Here is a 13969-nt window from a genome sequence, read left to right on the forward strand (position 1 = left end):
CAAAATGAGATTAAATAGCTGCTCTCATCATAAACCGTGGGGATCAGCAGATACTGGAATGATATCTTCATGGTGCTGAAAGAAAGGGAATATAAAAATGAGATTAAATAACTGCTCTCATCACAAACTGTGGGGATCAGAAGATAATGGAATAATATCTTCAAAGTGCTGAAAGAAAGGGAATATAAAAATGAATTTTATATCCAGCAAAAGTAAAAACAGCCCTTAGAAACTGGGGAAATTAGACATTTCTACACATATAAAAACAGAGAATTTATTGCTAGCAGATCTGCCTTAGAATAAAAATTAGAGAGAGTACTTCGTGCAGAAAAAAAATTCTAGACATGAAATTAACTCCATTTGAGGAAATAAAAATCATTTATAAAGGTTATTAGATAAATATAAAAGTCAGTATAAATATATTTTTGTTCATAACTTCTTCTCTTATATGATTTTAAAGATAATTTTATAAAGCAATAATTAAGAGGGAGAATATTCCTAGAGTAATGAAAATAAAGATAAAAATAAATAAAATGACTACACTTAGAAGCTTTTGCACAGCAAAGGAAACCATAAACAAAGTGAAAAGATAACCCACAGAATGGGAGAGAATATTTGCAAATAAAGAAACCAACAAGGGATTAACCTCCAAAATATACAAACAGCTCATGCAATTCATCTATTTATATATACATTTAAAAAACCCAATCAAAAATAGGCAGAAGATCTAAATAGGGATTTCTCCGAAGAAGAAATACAGGTGGTCAAAAATCACACGATGTATGTATATGTATAACCGAATCACTTTGCTGCATGTCTGACACCAACACAACATGAAAATCAACCAAGTTCCAATGTAAAATTTTTAAGAAGTGTAACTGGAGGGGGACTATCACAACTCATTCTATTGATTTTTGACAAGGTTACTTAGGCAATTCAATAGGGAAAAGGATAGGCTTTTCAAAAAATGGTGCTGGGGTAGCTGAATATTTATATGCAAAAAAATGAATTTAGATCCCTACCTCACAACATATGAAAAGTTAACACAGAATTGGTTAAGGACATAAATGGAAGAGTTGAAATTCCAAAATGCCAAAAAAATGTTAAGATTCATGACCCTGAATTGATCAACAACTTATTAGATATGATACCAAACTCAGAAGTGACAAAAGAAAAATATAAATTGGACTTCATCCAATTAAAAACTTTTTGTGTAGCAAAGGAAACCAGCGGGAAAGTGAAACGACAACTCACATAACAGAAGAAAATATCTGCAAATGGTACATCGGATAGTGGAAGCTCCCCTGGTGGCTCAGACAGTGAGGAATCTGCCTGCAATGTCGAAGACCGGGGTTCGACCCCTGGGGTGGGAAGATCCCCTGGAGAAGGGAATGGCTTCCCACTCCCGTGTTCTTGGCTGGAGAATTCCATGGACACAGAGGCCTGGAGGGCTGCTTTCCATGGGGTCACAAAGAGCCGGACGCGACTGATAGATTAATGCGCTCAGATCCAATAAGGGACTTGTATTGGGAATATGTAAAGAATTCTTAAATGGAACAATAAAAAGCCCCCAAAATCTAATTAAAAGCTTGGTAAAGGCACATTAAAAGCTGCTCAACATCACTGATCATCAGGGAAATAAAGCCTGATAATAATCAAAACCATAATGAGCTATCATTCACACCTGTTAGAATGGCTGTTACCAAAAATGACCAAAAATGTTTTGTGCACTGTTGGTGGGAATGTCGGAGAAGGCAATGGCACCCCACTCCAGTACTCTCGCCTGGAAAATCCCATGGATGGAGGAGCTTGGTAGGCTGCAGTCCACGGGGTCGCTGAGGGTCAGACACGACTGAGCGACTTCACTTTCACTTTTCACTTTCATGCGCTGGAGAAGGAAATGGCAGCCCACTCCAGTGTTCTTGCCTGGAGAATCCCAGGGACGGCGGAGCCTGGTGGGCTGCCATCTATGGGGTCGCACAGAGTCGGACACGACTGAAGTGACTTAGCAGGTGGGAGTGTAGGCTGGTGCGGCAACTGTGAAAAGCAGGATGGAGGGTCCACGTGACCCAGCGATTCTGCTCCTGAGTATACAGCCAAAGAGTACCAGATAATTATGTGAAAAACAGCCAAGACTTGGGTTGTCTAAGTGTCCAACAGCAGATGAACGGATTAAAAGATGTGCTACCCAGCTCCTCTCCACACAGAAAAAACAGCCACACTTATCAGTTTAAGCTTTTATTAATGGGGGAAAGGGAATACTGAGATGAATTTAATTAAAATGTATCTTCCCACCAGCCTCTTGAATAAAATGAAGTTCTTCATTTGCCACTGTATTTCCCTCCTCGACTGAGGTCATCATGGCTCTTTAATGTGTAGGTAAAGGGTCCTCTCTGCCGTGCACCTGAGGCAAGTTAGGCGTTAGTAAATTGATAGTTAATATACTCTAAAATAAAGAACTACAGAATTGGGGGTAGGAATTTGGAAAGAGCGCTAACTGGAATATTCTCAACACTGAGATTTTAAAAGAATGCCATATTTTTCGGTTTCCTTCCTTCCCTCCCTCCCTCTCTTCTTTCCTTCCTTCCCTTTTGCATCTCTAGGCTGAAAGCCAAAGACCATGCAGTGCAGAGAGACAGATTCCAAAATACAGATTGATCCTATAAGAACATATATTTTTTCTTTTTTAAAATTATGAATGTTCTTAAATTTTAAAATATTTTTCATTATTTTTCAAATTCTTTTCCCATTTAGGTTATTAAAGAATATTGAGCAAGTTTTCCTGTCCTGTGCAGTAGGGCCATGTTGGTTATCTGTTTTAAATATAGCAGTGTGGATATATCAATCCCAAACTCCTGGTCTATCCCTTCTACCCACACCCCCTCCTGGAACCATAAATTCACCCTCTAAGTCTATGGGTCTGTCTCTGTTTCGTAGACAAGTTCATTTGTATCCATTGTTTAGATCCCATGCGTAAGTGATATATTTTTCTTTGTCTGTCTGACTTACTTCATTTAGTATGATAATCTCTAGGTCCATCCATGTTACTAGAAATGGCACTGCTTCCTTTTGTACGGCTGAATAACATTGCGCTCTATGCGTGGACCACGTTTTCTTGACCCATTTCTCTGCTGAGGACGCCTAGGTTGCTTCCGTGTCTCGCTCTCGTAAGCAGTGCTGCAGCGAGTGCTGGGCCTTACGCAGCTCTAGTCGTAGTTCTTCAGGAACCTGCACGCTGCTGTCCACAGTGGCTGAGCCAGTTACATTCCCACCAACAGTGTAGCGGGGTTCTCATTTCTCCACACCCTCTCCAGCACTTACTGTTCGTAGATTTTTTGATGGTGGCCATTCTGACTGGTGGGAGGTGGTATCTCATTGTAGTTTTGATTTGCATTTCTCTAAAAACTAGTGATTTTGAACATCTTTTTGTGTGCCTCTTGGCTCCCTGTCCGTCTTCTTTGGAGAAATGTCTGTTTCGGCTTCTTCCCACATTTCGACTGTGCTGTTTGTTTGTATGGTATTGAGCCACGTGAGCTGTTTGTAAATTTTGGAGACTAAGCCTCTGTCGTTCCTATCCTTTGCAAATATTAAGAACATAATTTTTCTACTCAGACTAGATTACATTATTATTTAGTACAGTGTTGCTTATGTATCACTTTATCTATTTGAGTAGAAAACTATACTTCTCACATGTTCATGTTTTTTTTCTCTTTTCACGAGACCCTGATCATATAGCACAACATTTATTTCTGAAATAATTCAGCCCAATCTAATTTCTTGACCCCCATTTCCCACCACTCACCCCCACAGAGATTGTATTTTAGCCTCACGAATGCACTTACCATCCCATGATGTTCTGTGTACGATCTTAATCTGCAGATTGCCTTGCTTCAATAATCTTTATTTTGAATCAGTCTGATAAAATTAATTAGAAGTAGAGAAGGAATCATCAGAAAAAAATTTTCCCTTGGATTTTACAGTTTCTCTTGATGCTCAAGGGCTGCATCTCCACTTGTACTGCAAAAGGCATTTCCTTTTAAGCGTATGTGAGTTGGGTGTTGCTCCAGAGAAATTCAGGTTTTGAAAGCCTAATACCTCTTGATCACTGCTGCCTTTCAGTAAATTTTATATAAAATTTTCCTTCCCATTGCTAGTTTTTGAGATCCTCAAAAGGATGTCATTTGGGGAAGTTTCCCCATATTCTGACATTCTATAATTTCTACCATTATACTTATCATACAGTGACACTTTTGCTTGAGAAAAAAAAAACCAATAGTGTTGGGTATAACTTTTAGCTTGGAGATTTACCTCTGTTATTCCCACTGCTTCATAGCTTAGACCTAAGGTTTCCTTGGCTTTTCTTTCATTTCTTCACATTATTTGGGCATTTTGTTCTCCTTTCCATTATCGTATCAGAACAGTGGCTGACTTGATCTCAGATATTTGTGCTTCCGTATTTCGTTAGCAATGTCTATTCTCAACTGATGCTTGAAGTAGAGGAAAGTATTAACTAGGTATCAGTGTTTTCACCCAAGTATCCATGATGTCCTAGAACCAGAAATATTTGAGACTAGGATTCTGCTTTCCTTTTTTTTTTCTCAACTCTCTTGTTCCTTCTTTCAACTCCAAGATTCCAGGTCCTAGCCATTCAATTCTTTCTTGTTATTTCCTAAATCTCTCTATGTCTCTGTTGTAGAATACATGGACAAATCGCTATGTCTTTAATGTTAACTTTGTACTTCTGAGTTGTTCTTATGATTCCGTTGATCCTTGAGCCTGGACCTGTGCTGTGGCCACTGGGAGGAAAGGGCAGATGCATCTTCCATGAAAGTTCTCTGATTCTGTGATGCTGATGTCAACTGGAGATAAAGTTTGCCCTTTAGACGTAAAGTAGTAGGTATGGAAGAAGTAAGAACATAGCTTTATTTAAAAGTTTTATTATCTTTTCCAACTTCCCAGTTAACACCCCCAAATCTTGTTTTCTGAACCACTGAAAATACTACAAGTCCTAAGCTTTAAGATTCAACTGCTCCAAAATTTTGAGAAGTAAAGTTACGAGCTTCAGCATTTGAATATCCCTATGCCTGATAACAATCTTTATAAAGTTTTTTGTTGTTGTTTTTCAGGGGACTATCTATTGAATTAAACAGACCTGAGCCAGAAAATCATGTATGTTTTATCTTATTCTCTTATGAGATGTGAATATAAAAATATCCTGTAATATAAAACACCTTTGCTACCGAAGTTATCTACATTTGCATAGAAACCCATGCAGTAAACAGCAGTTAGAGCCGAGTGTATTCAGTTACCTATTGTTTCAGCTTAGAGACGACACTGTTTACAGTTAATTCTGATCAAAACCTTAGTTCTTCCAACAGGATTCACAGCAGAAGACAACACTTTCTGATTCACCAGGGGAGAAATGAGATGCCTACCCGTCTTCGTCATCTGCTGTATTTCGCTTTGTACAACCAGTTGATCAATGTGGATGTCACACACAGCTCCAAAAGGGTGAATAGGAACAAATAGTTTGAAAGGATTTTACCAGCTCTCTGTTTTCAAAAAGAAAATGTCATTCTTAGATATCTTTACATGTTAACACTTAAAAAAATAAAAGTATAATAAAATTTCAGGAAGATGAAAAAGAGAATAGAAAAACTGTTCATTATATTCTTGCACCCTCAACCACTATGGTTTTATATATATATATATAAAATTACATATAATTATATATGGTTACATATACATATGGTTACATATATATACCATACTATGGTTACTAGTTAATTAACTAGTTCCACAGCATATATTAGCTTCCATTTTGATGAATTTTTCTTATTTCTATAATGAAAATGATTTTACAGTAATTGGGATATATAGTATACCACATATACCACATCAATACATGGTTACATATATACATATCTAGTCAAGGCTATGGTTTTCCCATAGGTCATGTATGGATGTGAGAGTTGGACTATAAAGAAAGCTGAGTGCCAAAGAACTGATGCTTTTGAACTGTGGTGTTGGAGAAGACTCTTGAGAGTCCCTTGGACTGCACGGAGATCCAACCAGTCCATCCTAAAGGAAATCAGTCCTGGGTGTTCACTGGAAGGACTGATTTTGAAGCTGAAACTCCAATACTTTGGCCGCCTGATGCAAAGAGCTGACTGACTAGAAAAGACCCTGATGCTGGGAAAGATTGAAGGTGGGAGGAGAAGGGCACGACAGAGGATGAGATGGTTGGATGGCATCACCGACTCAATGGACATGAGTTTGGGTAGGCTCTGGGAGTTGGTGATGGACAGGGAGGCCTGGCGTGCTGCAGTCCATGGGGTCCGGGGGTTGCGGAGTTGGACACGACTGAGCAACTGAACTGAACATATATACATATATATTGATGATAACTGATAACTATTGAGGATGATTTTAAGGTGACAAATTTCACCAAACGAATAATAAGAATCATTGTGTTTTCCTCTGTTATTGGGTATATTATCAGTACATTTTCATTGAGGCTAATGGACTTCTGAAGTAGATGGAATTGAGACATTTGGGTTCAGTGTTACAGAATTTATTTAATGGAGAGGTGTTTAAAATCAGGCCTGTTGTTAGAAAAGGGTCATAAGGAGGAAGTGACAGTGAAGGAAGAGGAGGTTTGGATTGGTGACTTAGGCTCAACACAAGGACTTAGGTGTTGGGGGTAGGTGGAACAGACCCATATCATTGCAAGGTATGTGGGTTGGAAACAAGAATACAGAATCTGTAATTCTGAAAACCAAAACCTGAAGGACACTTGTGACAAGGCCACCGTGGGTTATGGGGATGAGTTTTCAATATTGACACCATTTAATAGTATCTGAACCCATGACTTCAGATGAAGGTAAATTGAAAGTGGTCAAACAGAAGATGGCAAGAGTGAACGCTGACATTCTAGGAATCAGCGAACTAAAACGGACCAGAATGGGCGAATTTAACTCAGATGATCATTATATCTACTACTGTGGGCCAGAATCCCTTAGAAGAAATGGAGTAGCCCTCATAGTCAACAAAAGAGTCCAAAATGCAGTACTTGGGTGCAATCTCAAAAATGACAGAATGATCTGTTTGTTTCCAAGGCAAACCATTCAATATCACAATAATCCAAGCCTATGCCCCAACCAGTAAAGCTGAAGAAGCTGAAGTTGAACAGTTCTATGAAGACCTACAAGATCTTCTAGAACTATAACCAAGAAAAGATGTCATTTTCATCATAGGGGACTGGAATGCAAAACTAGGAAGTCAAGAGATCCCTGGAGTAACAGGCAAGTTTGACCTTGGAGAACAAAATGAAGCAGGACAAAGGCTAAGAGAGTTTTGCCAAGACAACACACTGGTCTCAGCAAACACCATCATCCAACACAAGAGAAGACTCTGCACATGGACATCACCAGATGGTCAACACCGAAATCAGACTGATTATATTTTCTGCAGTCGAAGATGGAGAAGCTCTATACAGTCAGCAAAAACAAAGCCGGGAGCTGACTGTGGCTCAGATCATGAACTACTTATTGCCAAATTCAGACTTCAGTTGAAGAAGGTAGGGAAAACCACTAGATCATTCAGGTATGACCTAAATCAAATCCCTTACAATTATACAGTGGAAGTGAGAAATAGATTCAAGGGATTAGATCTGTTAGAGTGCCTGAAGACCTATGGACAGAGGTTTGTGACATTGTACAGGAGACAGAGATCAAGACCACCCCCAAGAAAAAGAAATACAGTATAAAAGGCAAAATGGCTGTCTGAGGAGGCCTTCCAAATAGCTGAGGAAAGAAGAGATGTGAAAGGGAAAGGGGAAAAGGAAAGATATACCCATTTGAATGCAGAGTTCTAAAGAATAGCAAGGAGAGATAAGAAAGCTTCCCTCAGTGATCATTGCAAAGAAATAGAGGAAAACGATAGAATGGGAAAGACTAGAGATCTTTTCAAGAAAGAGATACCAAGGAACATTTCATGCAAAGATGGGCACAATAAAGGACAGAAATGGTATGGACCTAACAGAAGCAGAAGAGATTAAGAAGAGGTGGCAAGAATACACAGAAGAACTGTACAAAAAAGATCTTCATGACACAGATAACCACGATGGTGTGATCACTCACCTAGAGCCAGACGTCCTGGAATGTGAAGTCAAGCAGACCTTAGGAAACATCACTACAAAGTGAGTGGAGGTGATGGAATTCCAGCTGAGCTCTTTCAAATCTTGAAAGAGGATGCTGTGAAAACGCTGCACTCAATATGCCAGCAAATTTGGAAAACTCAGCAGTGGCCACAGGACTGGAAAAGGTCAGTTTTCATTCCAATCCCAAAGAAAGGCAATGCCAAAAACTGTTCAAACTACCGCACAACTGCACTCATCTCACACGCTAGCAAAGCAATGCTCAAAATTCTCAAAACTAGGTTTCTACAGTACGTGAACTGAGAACTTCCAGATGTTCAACCTGGATTTAGAAAAGGCAGAGGAATCAGAGATCACATTGCCAACATCTGTTGGATCATAGAAAAAGCAAGAGAGTTCCAGAAGAACATCTACTTCTTCTTCATTGACTATGCTAAAGCCTTTGACTATGTGGATCACAACAAACTGTGGAAAATCCTTGAAGAGATGGGAATACCAGACCACCTTACCTGCCTCCTGAGAAATCTGTAGGCAGGTCAAGATGCAACAGTTAGAACCAGACATGGAACAACAAACTGGTTCCAAATCAGGAAAGGACAATATTCAAGGCTGATATTGTCACCCTCCTTATTTAACTTATATTCAGAGTACATCATGCGAAATGCTGGGCTGGATGAAGCACAAGCTGGAATCAAGATTGCTAGGAGAAATATTAATAACCTCAGATATGCAGATGACACCATCCTTATAGCAGAAAGTGAAGAAGAACTAAAGGGCATCTTGATGAAAGTGAAAGAGGAGAGTGAAAAAGCTGGCTTAAAACTCAACATTCAAAAAACTAAGACTCACGGCTTCTGATCCCATCACTTCATGGCAAATAGATGGGGACATAATGGAAACAGTGACAGACTTCATTTTCTTGGGCTCTAAAATCACTGCAGATGGTGACTGCAGCCATGAAATTTAAAGACACTTGCTCCTAGGAAGAAAACCTATGACAAACTAGACAGCATATTGAAAAGCAGAGACATTACTTTATTGATAAAGGTCCATATAGTCAAAGGTATGGTTTTTCCAGTAGTCATGTATGGATGTGAGAGTTGGACTATAAAGAAAGCTGAGTGCTGAAGAACTGTGGTGTTGGAGAAGACTCTTAAGAGTTCCTTGGACAGCAAGGAGATCCAACCAGTTGATCCTAAAGCAAATCAGTCCTGAATGGTCATTGGAAGCACTGATGTTGAAGCTGAAGCTATAATATTTTGGCTACTTGATGTGAAGAGCTGACTCATTGGAAAAGTCCCTGATGGTGGGAAAGATTGAAGGCAGGAGGAGAAGGGGATGACAGAGGATGAGATGGCTGGATGGCATCACCAACTCGATAGACATGAGTTTGAGCAAGCTCCGGGAGTTGGTGATGGACAGGGAAGCCTGGCGTGCTTCAGTCCATGAAGTTGCAAAGAGTTGGACACAACTGAGTGACTGAACTGAACTGAAGCCATGCCAGTGGAAATTACAGGTATGCTGGGGGACTCCTAAGATGTTCCAGGATGTATCAACTAGAGGTATACAGTCAGTATTGAACTTAAGGCTCCCAATGTTCTTGAATAAATTGAGAGAACAAACTGGGATTGGACCTCAACAAGATCTCAGATTTATTGCTAATGTGAACAATGGAGGGTCAAGAGATGAATTTGAAAAATGAAACAGTTAAGGTTGTGATTGTATTCCAATCCAGTAAAACGAACATTCTTATTATGTAAAAATAATCTGAAGCAATATCCAGAGGTTTACATTTATTTACAATTTCCCTTTAAGTTTTCCTTCAGGGTAAGCATCATAAAATATTAACATCCTGTACACCAATAAGACAGTTCTTTTTTTTTTTTTTTTTTCCTGGGGATAAAGGTCTTTATTCAACAAAGTTATCGCACTCAGTAACAAAAGAAGGTCTGGATTCCCCTAAAGGTCTGGAGCAGTGTCCACCCCTGGCAGCAGGAATCATGACCTGCTGACATATCAGCTGCAGCTCAGAGCCTCTGGTGGCCACTTAGAGGTCATAGTTGGGAAGACAGTTCTTTTTGATGTGCCATTTAATTGATTTCTCTTAAAGGTCAATTTTGTGTAGTGAAATAATTTGGAATTTAAGCCATCCTGATTAGTTCATCAGGATGGCCATCCTGACAAGTTCAGCAAGGGACCAGCCCTGTGGCCCTTAGCAAGTAGTTTAACATTTCTTAGAGTTGTTTCTTAAAGTGAATCAGACATAAATCATTCCCTGAAGAAGTCTGCTATCCCAATTACTGTAGCCATTTTCATTATGTAGAAATAAGAAAAATTCAGCAAAACGCAAACTAACATAAGTTTTGGAACTAGCTAATTACTCAACAGTTTTGGATTTTGAAGTAAGGAGCTGCTACTGCTAAGTCGCTTCAGTCGTGTCCGACTCTGTGCGACCCCATAGACGGCAGCCCACCAGGATCCCCCGTTCCTGGGATTCTCCAGGCAAGAACACTGGAGTGGGTTGCCATTTCCTTCTCCAATGCATGAAAGTGAAAAGTGAAAGTGAAGTCGCTCAGTCATGTCCGACTCTTAGCGACCCCATGGACTGCAGCCTACCAGGCTCCTCCATCCATGGGATTTTCCAGGCAAGAGTACTGGAGTGGGGTGCCAGAGCATGCTGAAAAAACAGGCAATATCCAATGGGCTCTCTTCAGAAAAGTTTGTTTCTAGGTCTTGGTTGAAGGCCCAGCTGTTTCAGCCTCTGTCAAGCCCTGGGTAGATGGGATAGAGCAGAAGAGGGAACCTACAGAGAAGGCTTCAGTTCCTACACAACTTGCTTAGGACTGACTTCCATCTTCTTTCCCCTCTTAGCTTCTCCTCTGCATAGCAACAAACCTATACAGATAAGAGCATGTATGTCTGCCCAGCGTCCCACATGTATCAAAACGGATATACACGGATACTGAACTGCAAACACAGACATACTTAAACAGACTCACACAGGCCTGCTGACAGGCAGACAAGGAGCAAGCAATGCAAGAATGTCCACAGCCATGTGCGTAGAGGACTGAGTACACCTGTGTTCCAGGCTGCTTGCATCCACAGGACTTAGCTTTATTCTGTCGACAGACTATATTGACAAAATATATACAGCCCTGATAGTGAACGTAAATTCTCGGATATTACAAGTACATAGGATATTATTTCCTTCACTGAAGATCAAATCTTGCTATAATTACCTTGATCTTCTAAGGCCTGAGAAAGTTGGCCTCAGAGATGCAGGTAACTGAGAGGAACTGACCTACCTATCATAAAACTATTGGAATTCAATATAATGCTAAGTCACTCGAAATATATGTATTAATGTTTATGAGACATTCCATGTGGTTACTCGTGGTTTTGGGTCACCTGAGGTTTAGGAATGTGGTATATCCTGGTGGCGAGTGGTGAATTATCTACTCGCCAGTTCAGGAGATGCAGGTTCAATCCCTGGATTGGGATGATCCCCTGGAGAAGAAAATGGCAACCCACTCAAATATTCCTGCCTGGGAAATCCCACGGACAGAGTAGCACAGCGAGGCTACCGTCCACAGGGCACAGGAGATTCAGGTACGACTCAGTGGCTAAATGGCAACAGCAGGTGCAGGGATACAGGCCACAGGCCGAGCTGTGCTGAGAGTAAGCGCGTGCGCAGAAGAGCGAGCTACTGATGAAGGTCACCTCCACATCTTGTAAAGTGCATACTTCGGTAAATCACTAAAGGATTTAGAATGTAATTGTAAATTTGTGATGAAATTCTCATAGAAACCGGTACTTACATGTGGCCAAATAGATTTTTTAGCTAAACCAAAGATTAAAAATTCAAGACATAGTAAAAGCAGACCGATCACGGCACTGCAGGCACTCAAGACGTTCAACACTATAGAACAGGTCATCTGAAACAGAGAAAGAGCCGCTAGGTCATTGGAAGTTAAGTATATTCAAGTAGAAGATTTATATAAATTCTGATCTTTCCAGAATGGTAAGGTCATTAAAAGGACAGTCAAAACTGCAGATTTTTCAGAATATCAGTAAGACTGAACTTTTTTTTTTTTTAAACTTTACAAAAGTGTATTAGTTTTGCCAAATATCAAAATAAATCCACCACAGGTATACATGTATTCCCCATCCTGAACCCTCCTCCCTCCTCCCTCCCCATATCATCCCTCTGGGTCGTCCCAGTGCACCAGCCCCAAGCATCCAGTATCGTGCATCGAACCTGGACTGGCAACTCATTTCATACATGATATTTTACATGTTTCAATGCCATTCTCCCAAATCTTCCCACCCTCTCCCTCTCCCACAGAGTCCATAAGACTCTTCTATACATCAGTGTCTCTTTTGCTGTCTCGTACACAGGGTTATTGTTACCATCTTTCTAAATTCCATATATATGCGTTAGTATACTGTATTGCTGTTTTTCTTTCTGGCTTACTTCACTCTGTATAATAGGCTCCAGTTTCATCCACCTCATTAGAACTGATTCAAATGTATTCTTTTCAATGGCTGAGTAATACCCCATTGTGTATATGTACCACTGCTTTCTTATCCATGCATCTGCTGATGGACATCTAGGTTGCTTCCATGTCCTGGCTATTATAAACAGTGCTGTGATGAACATTGGGGTACACGTGTCTCTTTCCCTTCTGGTTTCCTCAGTGTGTATGCCCAGCAGTGGGATTGCTGGATCATAAGGCAGTTCTATTCCAGTTTTTTAAGGAATCTCCACACTGTTCTCCATAGTGGCTGTACTAGTTTGCCTTCCCACCAACAGTGTAAGAGGGTTCCCTTTTCTCCACACCCTCTCCAGCATTTATTGCTTGTAGACTTTTGGATCACAGCCATTCCGACTGGCGTGAAATGGTACCTCATAGTGGTTTTGATTTGCATTTCTCTGATAATGAGTGATGTTGAGCATCTTTTCATGTGTTTGTTAGCCATCTGTATGTCTTCTTTGGAGAAATGTCTATTTAGTTCTTTGGCCCATTTTTTGATTGGGTCATTTGTTTTTCTGGAGTTGAGCTGTAGGAGTTGCTTGTATATTTTGAGATTAGTTGTTTGTCAGTTGCTTCATTTGCTATTATTTTCTCCCATTCTGAAGGCTGTCTTTTCACCTTGCTAATAGTTTACTTTGATGTGCAGAAGCTTTTAAGTTTAATTAGGTCCCATTTATTTTTGCTTTTATTTCCACTATTCTGGGTGGTGGGTCATAGAGGATCCTGCTGTGATGTATGTCAGAGAGTGTTTTGCCTATGTTCTCCTCTAGGAGTTTTATAGTTTCTGGTCTTACGTTGAGATCTGTAATCCATTTTGAGTTTATTTTGTGTATGGTGTTAGAAAGTGTTCTGGTTTCATTCTTTTACAAGTGGTTGACCAGAGTTCCCAGCACTGAACAAAATAGAAAGCCCAGAGATAAATCCACGCACATATGGACATCTTATATTTGACAAAGGAGGCAAGAATATACAATGGATTATAAGACTGAACTTTTGATGTGAAAGTGAAAGTCGCTCAGTCCTGTCTGACTCTTTGCAGCCCCATGGACTACAGCCCGCCAGGCTCCTCTGTCCATGGAAGTCTCCAGGCAAGAAAACTGGAGAGGGTAGCCTTTCCCTTCTCCAGGGGATCTTCCCAACCCAGGGATCAAATCCAGGCCTCCTGCATTGCAGGCGGATTCTTTTACTGTCTGAGCCACCAGGGAAGCCCAAGAAAACTGGAGTGGGTTGCCTATCTCTTCTCCAGGGGATCTTCCCAAGCCAGGAATCGAACCAG

General features: G+C 40.3%; 1 long non-coding RNA gene across 1 annotated transcript in view; it reads right to left on the minus strand.

Annotated features, from left to right (window-relative positions):
* Positions 1–2222: 2222 nt before the first annotated feature.
* The window catches only part of LOC102398218, a 36347-nt gene continuing 24600 nt past the window's right edge, over positions 2223–13969 (minus strand). The window contains exons 5-7 of the long non-coding RNA XR_003103833.2: positions 11977–12093; positions 5436–5552; positions 2223–2404 (exon numbers count right to left, since the gene is read on the minus strand). This is a non-coding gene — a long non-coding RNA (uncharacterized LOC102398218). The remainder of the gene's footprint in view (positions 2405–5435; positions 5553–11976; positions 12094–13969) is intronic.

Source organism: Bubalus bubalis, chromosome 16, assembly GCF_019923935.1.
Source record: "Bubalus bubalis isolate 160015118507 breed Murrah chromosome 16, NDDB_SH_1, whole genome shotgun sequence".
In the NCBI taxonomy this organism is placed as follows: Eukaryota; Metazoa; Chordata; class Mammalia; order Artiodactyla; family Bovidae; genus Bubalus; species Bubalus bubalis.